General features: G+C 40.5%; 1 pseudogene; it reads right to left on the bottom strand.

Annotated features, from left to right (window-relative positions):
- Nucleotides 1-649: 649 nt before the first annotated feature.
- On the bottom strand, nt 650-1,308 carry LOC123604971 (annotated as a pseudogene).
- Nucleotides 1,309-16,761: the final 15,453 nt, after the last annotated feature.

Genomic DNA, 16,761 nt, shown 5'->3' with positions numbered 1-16,761 from the left:
ATGTAAAATATCTCAATAATTTTATATCTGTTGCAAGTTGAAATAATATTTTGCATATATTAATTAAAATATGCTATTAAACTTACTTTTACCTATTTCTTTTAACATTGTTTTTTGATGGCTGCTAGAAAATGTAAAATTATAAATGTGGCTCACATTTGTGGCTCATGTTCTATTTCTACTGTATAACGCTGCCTTCAAATCATTAAGACAGTTCTTTAGGCATTCAATGACCAATAAACCAGAAATTAAAGGAGTTGTATTTTTTGGGGAGCAGAAGAGAGGTTGACATTTCGAGTTTACATCTAGAATGAAAAAAAAAAGAGCTTGAGTTTATCTAATTTAGTGGTTCCCAAATATGTCTCTGTATCAGAAAGTCCTGGGATCTGAAATTATAAAATTAGAGATTTCCAGGTTCCACTCTTGGCGATTCTGGTTAATAGGTCTGAGATGGGGCCCTGGACTGTGTATTTTCTTCCTTTGCTTTTGTTTAGTTTTTATTTCATAATAATAAACTTAACTCTGCAATCCAGCTAGACTTGGAGGGGGATAGAAAAATATGGAACCCGTATTCTTTGCAGTGAGATCACAAAGATTATAGGTTATTTTGAGCAGATGAGGGTGAAGGGGTACTTTTGTGAACTACAGAAGGAATGGTCTGATGGTTAAGATAAAACACAAGTCAAATTTATTAGACTTGTTCATGGTCAGCAATGGTGATCGTCTTGCTGGTCTTGCCATTCCTGGACCCAAAGTGCTCCATTAGCTTTCACAAAAGTCATGCCCTTTTTTACCTTGCCAAAGACCACATGCTTGCCATTCATCCATTAAATCTTCACAGTGCAGATGAAAAACTGGGAACTCTGTGTTGGATGCAGCATTTGCCATGGACAAGATTTGAGGACCATATGCTTCAGGATGAAATTCTCACCATTAGATTTTTCCCCATAGAAGGACGGGCCACCAGTGCCAATAAGGCATGTGAAGTCACCATCCTGGCACAGAAATCCCAGAATAACTCTGTAATTCCTTCTCCAAATTCTTTCTTCCAGATGCTCAGAGCATAAATGGTTTCTGCTGTCTTTAGAGCTTTGTTTGCAAACAGCTCGAAGGAGTAATGGCCCAAGGGTTCACCATGCATGATGATGTCTAAGAACACAGAGGGGATGATCATAGCTGGGTAGTGCAGGCATCTGCCAGGGTTGTGTGTTTCAGTAAGCAGCCTGCGAGATTCTGATGTGCAGCCAGGTTTAAGAACCCCTGCGCTAGGACTTTTTTTACATTTCTGTGAAGGGACTTTCCTGCGGTGACAAGTTGTTACTAGCAGAGCTAGGACCAGAGCACATGTTCTTCATGGATTATATTTTGTACCACAAATCCCTAGAATATTTTGTGCTACTGTGACCTAAGAGGCTTCACAGAACTCAGGATGGAATGAGGAACTCAGGCTACATCTAAGCCGGCAGGCAAGCTCTTCTTCCTTATTTGGAGAAAGCCCAGTTTGGCTCAGCAGCCCCCTCTGTTGTCAAAAATCCCTAGCGCAACCTGACACAGCTGGCTGTTGGAAAGGGAGCAGGGAGAGGGAACACAGGAGGATGTAGCATGAAGAATAGTAGATGGGGGGTCTATTTGCAACCAGACAGTGGTCAAAAGGAAACAATGCAGCCTAAGCCCCTTACAGCCAGAAAGGCCTGTGGAAATTGTTTACCTGACTGCCTCCTGGTCTGGAGGAGAGGAGGGAATTTGGACAAATCATTTCACTTCTCTGGGCCTCAGTTTCCACATCTGAACAAGGGGAGTAATGACATGCTCTCTACCCCTACCTCATTACAGACTATTGTAATAGTCAAATAGAATAATGGGTATGTTTTTAGCAGTCCAAAGACACGTGGCTAGTTCGAGATAGAACCAGACTTTGAACTCTGGTCTCCCGGTTGAGGCATGTCATACAATTTCAGCTAACAAAGGATAGATGTGTTCAGCTGCTTCCAGAGGGACAGAGGCAGAAAAAAACTTACAGGGGAAGTTGAGGCTGCCATCACACCTAGGTGAATTAAAGTCAGGTAGCTGCCCTTTATTTATGCATTCATTCATTACTAATTTATTTAGCTTATATTTATTGAGTACCTCTTATAGGATTGAAACTGTGCGAGATGTGGTGATACTAAGTCAAATCAGACAGGCTTTTGTTATGTCTATGGTTCTTGCAGTGTTTCCCCAAATATTTCCTTTGTCAGAAATATTCTCAACTAGCTGTCACAGTGCACAAGTAACATGACTGGGTGAAATATAATAGCTGCCATTTATTGGGAGTTAGTTATGTGCCAGGCACAGTGCTAGGCACTTCCAGTAATAACTACCTTGGAACCCAGAAGAAGAAATAGACCTAGGGAGACTTAGCACATTTCCGTTTAGTAGGCGGTGGAGGTAGACATATTTCCACCTGTTAAACAACAATGCTATATTGTTTTGAAAAGTATTTCCTTTTGGTAATAGCGTGGGGTGGCTGTAAGGCCCTAGACAAAATGCATATTTACTTGTCTATGTTCATGAAAGTGTTATTTATAGTAGTGGAAAATTAACCTAAAATATTCAAAATAAATTTAAATAAATTATAATACAATATTTTTGAAGAGTATTTAATGATCTGGGAAAGTGTCATTCATAAATTGCTACTTCATACTAGGAAGATTTATATCTGCTTGATACTAATTTTGTAAAAACACCCACCTAACCCATAAATCCAGGAGAAAAGGATGGAAGGCAATTCACCGTTGTTTTCAGTATTGTTGTTGGGCATTAGTGTTTTGGGAGAGGCTTATTTTCTTTGAACTTTTTGAGTTTCCCATATATTCTACTTTTTTTTTTTTGAAGTTTTCCCCCAGACATTAAAAAAATTTTTTTTAATGTTTATTTATTTTTTGAGAGAGAGAGGGAGAGAGAGAGACAGAGTGAAAGCTGGGGAGGGGCAGAGAGAGAGGGAGACCCAGAATTTGAAGCAGGCTCCAGGCTCTGAGCTATCAGCACAGAACCCAACATGGGGCTCGAACTCATGAACCACGAAATCATGACCTAAGCTGAAGTCGGACACTTAACCAACTGAGTCACCCAGGCGCCCCTCCCCCAGACATTTTATTATGATAGTTCTCACACATACAGAAAATATGGAAGAATTACAGTGAATACCCATATACCCACAACCTAGATTCTACAATTAACATTTTACTATATTTGTTTTATCACTGATCTATCCATTTCTCTGTTTATCCATTTTATTTTCTGATGCGTTTCAAGATACATCGTTGGCCTCTCTATACCTTTGCCTAAATACTTCATTATGCATTTTTTAAAATTAAGAATTTGTTTGGGTACTTTTTTTTTTTTCCTTAGGAGGTAGTATTTACTTGTGATGAAATGAACAGATTCTATGTACCATTCAGTGGGTTCTGAAAATACATCCACCTGACAAATCCGCAGCGAGATACAGAACATTGACATCACCTTGGAAAATTCCTTCACCTCCAGTCAATCCCTTTCCCCAAAGCAACTTCTGTTCTCGTTTTTTCCAGCATAGATTAGTTTTGCCTGTTACAGAAGTTCATGTAAATAGATTCGTATAGTATATAGTCTTTTGTGTAAAGCTTCTTTTATTCAACGTAATGTTTTTGAGATTCAACCATGCTACTGCATGTACCAGCAGTTTGTTGTTCTCTGTCGTGAGGGTGGTATGAATGTATCACTTTTGGTATTTCCATTTTCCTATTGACGGACACCTAGTCCGTTTTCGGTTTGGGGCTATTATAAATAAAGCTGTTATGAACATTCTTATACAGTCATTTATGGACATATGTTTTTCTCTTGGGTAGGTACCTGGGTGAAGTTCTGGGTCACAGAGTAGGTATATATTTAGTTTTGTAAGAAACTGCCAGGCCCATTCTCAGAGTGGTTGTATCATTTTATACTCTTGCCAACAATATAAGCAAGTTCTGGTTGCTCCATATCCTTGCCAATATTTGATGGTGTCAGTCTTTTTAAAAAAAATTTTTTTTTAAGTTTTAGTCCTTCTGATTGGGGATGCAGTGGTGTCTCTTTGTGGGCCACATATTTTCAAAATCAGAAAAAAAAGTTTTATAAAAAATAAAACTGAAATGATGTCAAAGAAAAGAAAGAGAAAGTACTGGAAGTAAATTTGGTAAAATTAACTTTCCTCTTTTTTGGGTGATTTGTACATGGATTTCTTTCTTGTCCTGTTTTGCTTTAATTTCCAGATTGTCAAAAATAAACATGTATTATTTTTATTATGAAAGAGAACATATCTTATTTATAAAAAAATATTACCTATGAGAGTTAATATGTTAATTGAGGTAATTCAGTGACATTTTAGTAGTCATGGCTGTGTGACAAATTAAAGCTTTAAAAAGTTTAAAATGTGACAGCTGGGCTTGTTTGATGGGCTATATTTGGGTCTTATGTGTACTCTGTGAGTAGGAGCAAAATGCTTCCTGTCTGGGCTTCAGTTTCTTCCTCTTTTTTATAAATGGGTTGGAATAAGTTATCAGAATAGGTTATTCTATCTCAGTTACAAAGAAAATGTGTGCAAAACTGATAAGCATTTGAGGAAGTGAGAGATAGGACATATAAGCTTTGATGGGGAACAGAGGTTTGTTCCTTAGGAATTTCAAGTTGAGAAAAAAAAAAAGCCATTTGCCCTGGGACTCTTAGAAAAAGTCCAGGGCCACAGAGGGAGACTGCAGGGTATAGCGAAGAGAATGTGAACTTCAGAGTTTGATGGTCCTGAATTCAAATTCAGACACAACCCTCTTCTTGACCTTTGACCTTGGGCGAGTGCTTTAATCTCTCTCAGCTTCTGCATCCGCAAAACAAAGATCACAAAACCTTTATCCTTTTGTGTGTGTGTGTGTGTGTGTGTGTGTGTGTGTGTGTATTTTAAATCATAATATTTACAGACATTACCATTTACAGAAATGTCTGGGTTTGTCCTCTGCCTTGGAATGTAGTAGGCAAGTGACAAAACTTGGGGAGAAGGACTTGGAATAGAGGGAAATAAAAAGGGCCAGAGACAAATTTAGAAATCTAGATTGTGAAGGCTTAAAGGAATGCTAGAGATGATCTAATCCAAAGCCTCATTTTGCAGAGGAGAAAAATAAGGTCTCGCATTGATCTCCCATGGACATGGTGGCAGGGCCAGTATGGGAACCCAAGGCATTTTATTTTCCACGTATATCATGAGGCTTCGGCCAGCTTTACAATTTGACTCTAGTGTGGTGTCAGTCAGATGAAGTGGAATTTTCCTTGCACATTCCATGAGGACCACTTGGCTTGGGGTTTTCAAATGCCATAACCGGCAAGAGAATAGACACAAGCTCTCCAGGAGACTTGTCAGTGGAAGATTTAACTCTTCTCTTCAACTCTTTAAATTTTACAAACTCAAGTTTGTAAAATAGGCAAAAACAAACAAACAAACAAACAAACAAACAAACAAACAAACCACATGTTGTTGGTCAGCTTAGCTCTGCCCTGGAACTGTTTGTTACATTTGACTCTGATTCTTCCCAAGCTCAGGCACCAACTTCCCTGGTAAGTACATGCCGCCCACGGAGGGATTTCTGTGTATCAATTTCATCCACGGCAAGTTTCCTCCATTGTCCTGGGTTGCAGGCTAGAGACTTACTGTCTGATAACTGTATGATTTTCTGGCAATTTCAAAGGAGACCAAATATCCCTGCCACACTGATTTGCCCCGATTAGTTTTCATCAAAGTTGTTTACCACTGGTTTGGTAGTGTTAGTTTGCTTTTGTGTTTAATTTCAGAGAAAAAGATTTAAGAGCTTAGAATCCCTCCTTTCAAACCTTCAGTTTTTTGGTCTGTGGAAACAATTTCTTGGATAGTTTTATTGGCTGAGAAAAAGAAAAGAAAAGAAAAATCAAGATTCAGCTTGAATCTTCTCTTGCTCCTTGACCTGAATCTCTATAAAAAGTCTTTCCCTGCACACCACACCGCTCCCAACTTTGCAAAGGGGTGCTCATGAGTGAGTACTCTCAGCCCTGGCGATCTTGAGACAGGAAATAACATTAAGCTCTCCAAGGGAAGGCTGTTTTCACAGAGGGATTTTTACTCCAGACTGATTCAAAGAATAATGAGCCTCTTGTGGGCAAATCTCTTGGGAAACGTCTGATCTCGTTTTCTAAGATATTGGTCAGAGGAGCGAGAGGGCTTTGGGACACTATCAAGACTGGCTCTGGATCCATCTTACCTTATTTATCTGCTGGGATCAGGGTCAGCTTCCTGCTGGAAGGAACAATTTTTGCCAAGCTCCTTCAACCCAAGGCATACAAAACACAGAAGAAATATTGATACATTCTTGTGCTTTCCAACACAAATGTATTTCATACAGTCCTTGCGGCTATAAAGAAATTCTTTGAAAGCAAAATGTAAGAGAGCTTTGTTTATAGAAAAGTCCTTTCTTCCCTTGGCTAAGGGCTCCTTGTTTCTTTGCCATCTCCATTCTCTCCCTTGCCTGCTTTGTTTATATGACAAAGTCAATATTATACTCCACTTACTGACATTCACTGTGGTAAGGAAGACGGAGTTGTAAGTTTTGGCCCCAAGGGCAATGTGGTAGAATAGAAAGGCCTGGAACTTGGTCTGGTGTTATAAATTCAGGCTCTGGTTTTGCTGATGACTTCTCAGACCTCAGCATCACCAATCGTATCCAAGAATAAGATTTTACAAAATATTTTTCATAACATATGTGAGACATTTAACACAGGTTCAGGCCCAAAATAAAGCACCCAGTTAGTTCTAGATGAGGTTGGCTTGAAAGGTTGGCTTGAGGTTGACTGCCTTATTCCTTAATGGGCGTGTATGGCAGGGGACTAGGCTCCTGTAAAACAATGAGAGGGAGGGCTGCTGGAAGGGGGCCAGGATATAGGGGAAGGACTGAAGAATAGTTGTTGAAGGCATACATTGGCTTGGTCTTTTTCTGAGGACTGACTCTTCAGCAGTGGGTCAGTGTGTGATGTAGTAGAAATGTAATAGACTTCGAGTAAGACAGATTTGGGCTCCAGGTTCTATTCTACTGATTTTAGATGTGCAACATTGTGTATGTTCCTTAAAATACCTCTCTGATAGGTTTAGTAGAGAGAACCAAGTTTTCTGGGCTCTTCCCTGCCTTTTGCACCTGAAGCTGAGAAACTAGGCTGGAGCACTGGAAATGACTCCATTCTCTGTGTGAAACCAGCCCTGAAGAAACAATTAAGGCAGCCTAAAGGTGTTGGCAGAAGCCTAATAAACCTTACTGGCATGTTATTTGGGGTTGCTAACCTTCCTCACAATTGGACTCTTCTATTCACAGATTAACACTAATAATAAGCCCCATTGAAGAGAATGGCTCTAATTGGTTCCTAGTTGTTGCTCTGGGATAAAAGTTGATCATCTATTCTGAGAATGGTCTTTCTGAGGCTGTGTCTGCAGTTTGCTCAAATGAACTGACAAATCAGTGAAAAATTCACTTCACAGACTCGTTGGGTCTGAGCAACACTAACTTCTTGCACAGGTTTATGTGTGTGTATGTAACTGTGTTTATGTGTTAGAGGAAGTGTGTGGATGAGTATGAGTTTAAAACTGTGATGCAGACACATGAAGATACTTAGAAAAGTAAACTAACCAAAGGCCCAAATAAAAATCTGCTCGCTTGACTGATCTCTCCTACATTAGTGTAACTCCAAAAGCAAATGGAAAACATTTTGGCATAATGAACATGACCTGTCACAAATTCTAATGCTTTAGGAGGAAAACAAGATGATGAGAAGAAAATTTGGCCCAAGGATTGAGGATATTCCACACTTTCTTTCCAGAAATTATTGTAAGAGGGATATCCAAGTCAGTTACTGTTTTTGTTAAGGCCCATTGTATGTTTTTTTTCTTGACTTCTTCATATTCTTTTATTGTGGTAAAATATACATAACATAACATTGACCATTTTAGCCATTTTAAAGTGCCATTAAATACATTCATCTTGTTGTACAACCATCACCACCATCCATCTCCAGAACTTTTTCATCTTCCCAAACTGACACTAAGTACCCATTCAGTCCTTCAAATTTTTAAGAGACACAAGTTACAGATTTTGGAAACTTCTAATACTTATTCACATGAGGGGTTAATGCAGGAAGTAGCACATGTTTTCTTTTTCCTTATTCATTTATTCAGTTACTCAATAGGTATACCCTGATTACTGATGATGAGCCCAGGTACTATGCTGGGGATGATGTCAAACAAACCAGACAGAATCTCACTCTTTCAGATCTCACAGATTGTTCCCTTCTTGTTGTGGCAGGCAGAATAATAGCCCTCTAAAGATGTCCATGTCCTAATCCCCGGAGCTTGTGACTATATTGCTTTACATGACAGGAGGGATTTTGAGATGTGATTAAGTTAGAGATCTTCCTCCCCCACCTTTTTATATTTATATTGAGGTTAAAAAAAAATAAGAAGAAAAACATGGATGTAAGATAAGGATCTTGAAATGGGGAGATTATCCTGGATTATCTGGGTGGGCCCAATGTAATTCCAAAGATTTTTATAAGGGAAAGAGGGAGGCAGCAGAGTCAGAAAAGGAGATGAGATAACAGGACAGAGTGATGAGAAGGGGGCCATGAGCCAAGGAATGTAGGCAGCCTCTAAAAACAGGAAAAGGAGAGGAATGGCTCTTCTCCTAATGCCTCCAGAAGGAACACAGCTTTCTTGACACCTTGGGTTCAGCCCATTAGACTCATTTTGGACTTCTGATCTTTAGAACTATAAGGTAATTTGTGTTGTTTTAAGGCACTAAATTGTGGTAATTTGTTATGGCAGCAGTAGAGAACTAATACACTTGTCTTTATGTTCAGTGTTAAGGGGTTTCTTTATTGTTAGTTTACTCTGGTTGGTCCAGGAAACAGGAAAGTGTAAAGTTTTTGCAGAACTCAGACTTTGATTTGCTCTGGAAGACCTGCCTGCCCCATGTCATCAAGCCTGTGCCTGGACTTCCAATGGACTGTGGCTTGTATTTAATTCATCTCTTATTTTCTTCCCGTTAGTACCATGCTAGCTAGGTACACTAAATGTCTAGCACTCAAACAGGGAGGCATCCTACACTTGGCTCAGGTCCTTTCTGCAAACCAAGCAGCGTTCAGGAGAGGTGGTCATTCCATAACTGAGTAAATTTACAAGTGTGTAATCACTTTGCCTACAGTAAAAATGGTTGATTACCAAGTGGTAGTAGTGTATTCACACGTGCTGTGTACTAAACCATAAGATACATGATTTTTCTGAGACCCAGATAAAAGGCATAAATGTTCTATGCAGGAGTCTTCCTCACACGAAAAGTAAAATATTTGACAATTCTAAACTCTCAGTATTTACTTAGTCTTGTGCTTGTCTGAAACAGTAATCCTTATCCTTTTTGCTGCATGATTCCTTCTTAAGAACGGAAAATTATATTTTCTAATCTTTCAGACTTCATTCTGTAGCCTCCCTCTCTAATCTGCTGGGCAGAGGGAGGTCAGGGCTGACTAGGTAAAGGAGTAAATAGCTTCCAGTCTTGGGAAGACAAAAATGTGAGCATGAGAACGGAAACTCCATGTTCTCTGAAGTCTTGACCTAAGACCAAAGAAGAACAGATTCTTCCATTTACTTGATCTTTAGAGATCCTCATAAAAGTGAATCTCTCTTTAAAGAACAATTCTGAGATGCTAGCTAACCTTGTCTTTTTCGTGTTAGGAATGAAATCTAAGGCACAGTTAGTTGAACCTCTTTAAAATGGCTTACGAGGCCCTTCATGACCCAGCCGGCCCTTTTCCCTACTTGTGCAGCCTTATCTCTCCCCATTTTGTCTCCTAATCTTCCAACCATTCTGATTTTTTTTTAGTTTCTCTGACATTCTGATTCTTTCCAGTGTCATAGCTTGTACCTGACTCAGCCTGAACCATGCCTTCTTCTCCTTTCCTCCACACCTTGGCCTTGCTGACTTCTATACAACCTTCAGCTTAGAGGTTGCTTCCTTAGTTAGCTTTCTCTCATCCCTCACCACACTCAACTGCTCCTTTGCAAGCAGTTATACACTGCTGTTATACACTGTCCTATTGATGCCATTTACTTGTCTTTCTCCCCTACTAGACTGTAAGCCCCAAGAGGGTATGTTGCATGGGGGCCCCTGTATCTTCTGTTCATTGTTTTCCCCACCATGCTTGGCACTTCTTTCTAACAGACTGGCACTCTGCCCACAGGCTAAATCTACCTCAGTCAGCCTTTTATGTGCCACCATTTGTTTTAATTGCACGGTTGTACATGACCGAGCAAACGGCGGATAGGTACCTGTAATCAAACAGTCCGGAGATTTTAAGTACTTTTGTTCATTCCTGGAACAGTCAGTGAGCCTTGGCAATAGGCAATTTAAATTCCGGACAACGAGTTTCCAAGCCGCTTCAATGGCTACATTTTGAGAATAGCGGAAAAACTCCGACCCTTTGATAATTAGACTGAATCAGTTTTCATAATTCTACTTCATGCACTAGAATGGTTAGCAAACTTCATTATCAGAAGCCTGATGAGAAAGCTTTTAGCTTCTAATATAGATCTTGTGCATGATTTCGATTTGCAACCAAACTATGGCCACTCTGCATAGCAGTGTTTCTTAGACAAGATGATCTTAGAGTTTCATCATTATAAATAATTTCGAAGTAGGCTCAGAAAAGAGCATACAATCAACATCTTGCTTATGTATGTTTGATTTAGAGAAAGGACAGCTGATTGCCATAGTCAAAAGCAGCCATCATAAACCTTTGTAACACAGGTAGCCTGCATTTGTTGAACTTGTAAATTGATTTCTTTTGCTCTCTATGTCTGGAACATTGCCAGTATCTAAAGGATTCTTCTTAATTAATGGGAAAATATCTTCAAGAAGTTTCCAGAAAAGACATGTGACTTATCTGACAGAGCTTCCTGGGCTTCCCCTTTTGTGACACTCATAAATTACTCCTTCAATGTCTCTTTAATCCACATTAGTCTGAAAGCTCCATCAAGGCAGAGACCACTTCTGTCTTTGCTGCTGAGTCCTTAGCACACAGACAGTTCATACACATTCGTTGGATGGAGAGATTAGTGACTCAGATGAATGCACTTCCATAGTGATGTATTGGGATATATGCAGTTTTATCTTTGGCAGCTCTACTTACTTGATGCTATTCTAAGTTAGAACTCTGTAGCTTATTTGGAAAATTGCTTTGCGTCCTCTTTCAGTGAAAATGGCTACATAACAAACCACCTCAAAACTTATGACTTACCTCTCAACAACATTTATTTTGCTCACACATCTGTATTTTGAACAGGGCATGGCAGAGAAAGCTCATTTCTGCTCTCCTTGGTGTGGGCCGGAGCAACTTGGCAGCGGGAGAGGGGAAGCATCTGAAAGCTACTCCTTGCCTAGGCTAGGAATCTTGAACAGCTGGGGGCTGGATAAACCAGGGTTCCTCTGACATCTCTTTCTAGCTCTGCAAGGTCTGTGTAATCTCTCTAGCATGGTGGCTTCAGGGTAATTGGAATTCATACACAATGGCGCAGGGCCCCAGGGGTACGTGTTCCAAGGAGAGAGAAAAAGCCAAGTAGCAGTTATATTGCTTTTTATTTTTTAACCTCCCAAGTCTCATGGCATCACTTCTGCTGCACTCTGTCCCTTTGAAGAGGTCACTTATCGGGGGTCAGTGCATAATCAAGGGGAGGTTGAATTCGATTCCACATTTTGTGGGAGAACCTGCAAACATGTTTCAAAACCATCACTCACCCATTCACTGTTCTGGAAGTTTTGTGAAATCAATAAAGTCAAAATCAATTAAGCTGAGACTTGAACACCTATTCTGAGTGAGACAAGGACTCCTGCAGAGAAATAAAATAGTGTAGTCACTTTGTACATACAGGCATGAAAATGAGGAGTTTGAATGAGGACCCTTTTCACTCCAATGCAAGCCATAGCATCATGACTCCTCCAAAGGGTAGAATTTTGGAGTACATTTCTATTCTTTCGATGGGTACAAGTGGGACCCTTACAAGAGGAGAAGAGATATAATAGGCAATGTCAACGTAGACATTAGTAGGCATATGCTTTATGGTACCCTCATTGCCTCCCACTGTTCCAGCTTGTCCCCCCAGGCTAGGCTTCAGGGAAGGTAGTGACTTTCCTGATCCTCTAGTTGGTCTTCTCAGACCTTTTCTTCCCCAGCAACTCCCACAATTGTGCAAATATCATTTCTATACTAATACATTTCCCATTCTATAATATTGATAGTTGTTCTGTTATCTGATTGAAGTCTGACTGATAGAGAAGAAACCAACATCCTGTTATTCTATAAAAAAATCTTATTTTTGACCAAATACAGCTTGAATAGTTTTTATTTGCAACATGAAGCCTCAACTTTATATAGATGGCAGTTATAAACCATGTATACGGGACCTTTTAAAATCTAGTGGAGCTCCCCAAGATCCTTTGCATTGACCTCTATTAAAGTATCACCCAAAGATGAACAGATTGCTGCTGAGGTCCCTGAGGCCATGCCAGTCCTGTACCTCACAGGCCCTAGGTATGGAGAGGGTCAACTCTTCCTTATCCTCCACCCACAGGCCTGAGGAGTCTTACCTCAGATTACCCTCAAAGCATCAAAGGACCAAGTAACCTACTATTCCTCTCCACTCTGGATCAACCTAGTTAGTTGCAAACTACTTGCTTCAAGACTGTTTTTCCCAAATCTCCTCTGGGAAGCCGGCTGAGTATTTACAGCTCTGTTAGAAAGAGCCTGTCTCTCCTGACCCTGAACAAGGCCTCCAGGACTTACAAGTCTGATTTGGGGTTGTAATCAGGGCCTTCCCCCTTTCACCCATCTCAAGCAGCTTTCCTTTTTGGTCCTGGAACAAAGGCCCTTTGGGGAGGGGTAAATACCACTCATTCCTTCCTGATAGACAAAGAAGAAATGGACACAGAAATATCTCAGTAGATTATTATTCTGCAGTAAATTCTCAAGAAATCATCAGGCTACGTATGTTAAAATACCTTTAGCTATTAAAAGAAGCTTATGAACGTCAGATGAAATAGTGTAGGGGAAATTTTGTTTTCTTTTAATTTTCTCACTGTTTGTAGGGTATAGATGTGGAAAATTTCCTGGATAGAGATGTTCATAGTTGAAACAAAGGCAGAGCAAAAGGGGTTTCAGGATGTTCATATTTAAAATGAAAAGAGCGCAAAAGGGTTTTCAGGATGAGAGTAGTAACAGAGGGAATACTTCTCTCTTGCAGATCTGTGAGTTTGCTCTTTTTTTTTTTTCTTCTCTCAGAACTTCTAAATATGGTGAGTTTCTTCTGAGTCCTTGAAAATGAGCCAGCTGTTTTCAGAGTATTTAAAGAACTCAAGGGAATGTTGCTAAGTTCTGAGGATCTCCTCCAAAAGGAAGGTAGGGAGGATTAAGGAGCTACCAAGTTTACTCTGCAGATACGTGATTCACTGACCTTATTCTTAAAATACCTGATAAGGTAGAGTCTCTAAGAGTTGAGATTATGTGACTGGGCCAGACCTTGCTACAATCTGCACATTCTCCAAACGTAGGAGTGCAGAACACAGTTATGTGTAAGAACATAGGTGTTAGAGGAAGTTTTCCTTCTAGCTTTTCCCTTTATTAACTGTGTGAACTTTGTGGCAGGGACTCACTGTCTTTAAGCCTCAGGTCCTTGTACCTAAAATAGAGGTAATAAAAGCATCTACCTTACCTCATAGAACGGATGGGGGTACGGGATAGTGGTTAGGAGTGTGGATATGGAGGTGGACTGTCCAGATCTCACTGTTGGTTCCACTGTGTATTATCTCTGTGTGAGCTTGTGGGCAAGCTCTTTACCTCTTGGAGTCCCAGTTTCCCTATCTGGAGAATGGAGCTAACAATAGACCTAGCTCTTAGAATTGCTATAATAATTTAATAAATTAAGAAAAGTAGTTAGGAGAGTGCTAGGGCCTAGCAGAGCTCAGAAACTGGTAGCTATTCAAGTAGTTACTCGAAGCTGGAATGAAATCCAGAGAGCCAATGTAAAAAGCCTAAGTGGGCTTCTGGTGGATACCCACATCATGAGATATGTGAAGGAGATACAAGGTGCAGGACTATGTTACCTGGCATGAATTCTTTGCCTAGAAAGGTTCTCTGGACAGACATCTATACTTCACTTATGGACTGATGCTCAGAATAGTCATTAAAGAATAAATTTAATAGCCTAAGACAGTATGTTCTGGTTATCGATTGCTGCATAAAAACTACCCCTAAAATTAGTAACTTAAAAAAAAAACAAAAACAATTTATTATTTTTCACAATTCTTTCAGTTGACTGGACAGTTTTGTTTCACATGGCATTTGTGGGGGGGGTGCTGTAGTCATCTGGAGGGCTCAATTGGGTGGGATGTCCAAGACGTGGTACACAGTCAGTGCTGGCTGTTGGCTAGAAGCTCAACTGGGAATGCCAAACAGAGCACCTCAGCTCACCTCCACATGTCTGTTCCATGTGGCTTTGGTTGCTCACTGCATGTGTCTGAGTTCCAAGTGGTGGGAGGTGGAAGCTGCTAGGAAATTCCAGAATGTCACTCCTGCAGCCTTCTATTGCTCAAATCAGTCCGAGGGCCAGCTCAGATTTAAGTGGAGGAAAAATAAACTTCATCTCTCTCTCTCTCTCTTTTTTTTTAATGTTTAATTTATTCTTGAGGGAGAGACAGAACACCAGCAGGGGAGAGACAGAACTAGAGAGAGACAGAATCTGAAGCAGACTCCAGGCTGTGAACTGTCAGCACAGAGCCCGATGCAGGGACTGAACTCATGGACTGTGAGATCATGACCTGAGCCAACGTCAGGCACTTAACCAACTGAGCTACCCAGGTGCCCCTAAACTTCATCTCTTGATGTGAGGAGCAGTAATCAGGAACAGGAAGGGCACACAGGAAAGAGACTAACTATCTGTATTGATAATCTATTGCTGCATAACAAGTTACCCCAAAACATAGCAGCTCGAAACAATGAACATTATTATCTCACATCGTTTCTGAGGCTCAGGGATTTGGGAATGACTGAGCTAAGTGATTCTGATTTCAGAGTCCCTTATGATGTTGCAGTCAAGCTGTCAGCTGGTGCTGCAGTTTCTGGAGGAGCTGGACTATCCACTTCTAAGCTCATTCATGCGGCTGTTGGCAGGAGGCTTCAGTTTCTCACCACATGATTCTCTCCATAGGGCTGCTCATTTCCCCCAGTAAGAGTGGTCTAAGGAAAGATAATGAGAGGGAGAGGGAAAGGGAAAGGGAAAAGAAGATGGAGAAATAAAGGGAAGAATAAGAGAGAGAAAGAGAGAGAGAGAGAGAGAGAGAGAGAGAGAGAGGAAGAGAGAAAGAGATCAAGTCTGGAATTGCAATTTTTTTATAACCTAATCTTGGAAGTGATATACTGTCACTTCTGCTATATGCTATTGGTCATATAGACAAAACCTGGTACAATGTTGGGGGTGGGGTGGCTACAAAATGGTGTAGCTTGGGTATTACTGAGGGTCATTTTAGAGGCTGCTTACTCCACTACTGCGTAGTGATGCTGTGCACAAGAAGCTTCTTGAGAGCTAAATTTGCAGTTTGCTTGTTTGAGATTCTGATGTAGACCATACTTTGGGAAATCTTGGTCATACCAAGGCTTTAATCTTATTGACAATCTGATGTCCAAAGGGCAGCTAATTATCTGCTGCAAACACACATTTATGCATCAGTGTGAATAGATACGGGTTTCTCCTTTGCCTCCCACTCAGATTTGATGTGTATTAAATGTGAAGACCACAGACCCTGCATTGCTTGGAGCAGATGCCACTGACAGATGTATGGATTTTTGGTTTTGGGCTCTTTAGTGGACTCTTGGCCAATTTTTTATTTTCCTAAGCTGTAGATCCCTGCTTCTGATTGGCATACATGGTGTTAAAGCTAAGAGTCCCTATCAGTGGCTACTTACTTCTGGATACTCATCACATGCATATGGACATCGATGATATCACTGTCACTGGATTTCATAAGTATCTACATTAAGACACTAAATTCCTAACCTTCTGGTTTGACTCTTACCAATATAGGGAAGCCCTCCAAATGTATTTGGATTTGTCCCTCCTGCCTCCTCTCCCTTCCTCCCTTCCTCCTTCTTTCCCTCCCTTCTATTCAACAAAACACCTGTGTAGGAGTCACCTTTTGGGCGGTCTGCTTAGCTCACAATGATTCTTTCTTCTCTTTTGCCCCTTTTCATTGTCCCTAGTAATTGTGTTTAAATCATATAGCTGTGACCAACTGAAGTTAGTAAATTGAACTGCCGTGGATACCCGACTCAAACTGGGCATTCTGACTCCTTCCCTGGAATTTGAAATTGAGACCAAAGAGGAGACAACAGGAATTCTTTTGGCATGGCTGCACTTCTGCCCTGTAGGTGCAAAAATTGTGGTAGAACCGAGTCCCTCCACTACCATCCTCCTCTTTCGCTGTGTAATCTGATAACAGAAAAAGTCAGTCTGTAGTGCAAAGCAGATGTAAGGGTGAATCGGTGATGGAATAGGGAAGAGTGTGACTTTTGGATGAGAGATGGCTTTCCATTTCTTATATCTGTCTTTCTGAATCTTGGCTTGGATTTTGTGTGCTTTCCATGTATACTTATCACTTGTGCCCC

Source organism: Leopardus geoffroyi, chromosome A1 (genome assembly GCF_018350155.1).
Source record: "Leopardus geoffroyi isolate Oge1 chromosome A1, O.geoffroyi_Oge1_pat1.0, whole genome shotgun sequence".
NCBI classification, from domain to species: Eukaryota; Metazoa; Chordata; class Mammalia; order Carnivora; family Felidae; genus Leopardus; species Leopardus geoffroyi.
This window is presented reverse-complemented; position numbering and strand designations above follow the sequence as displayed.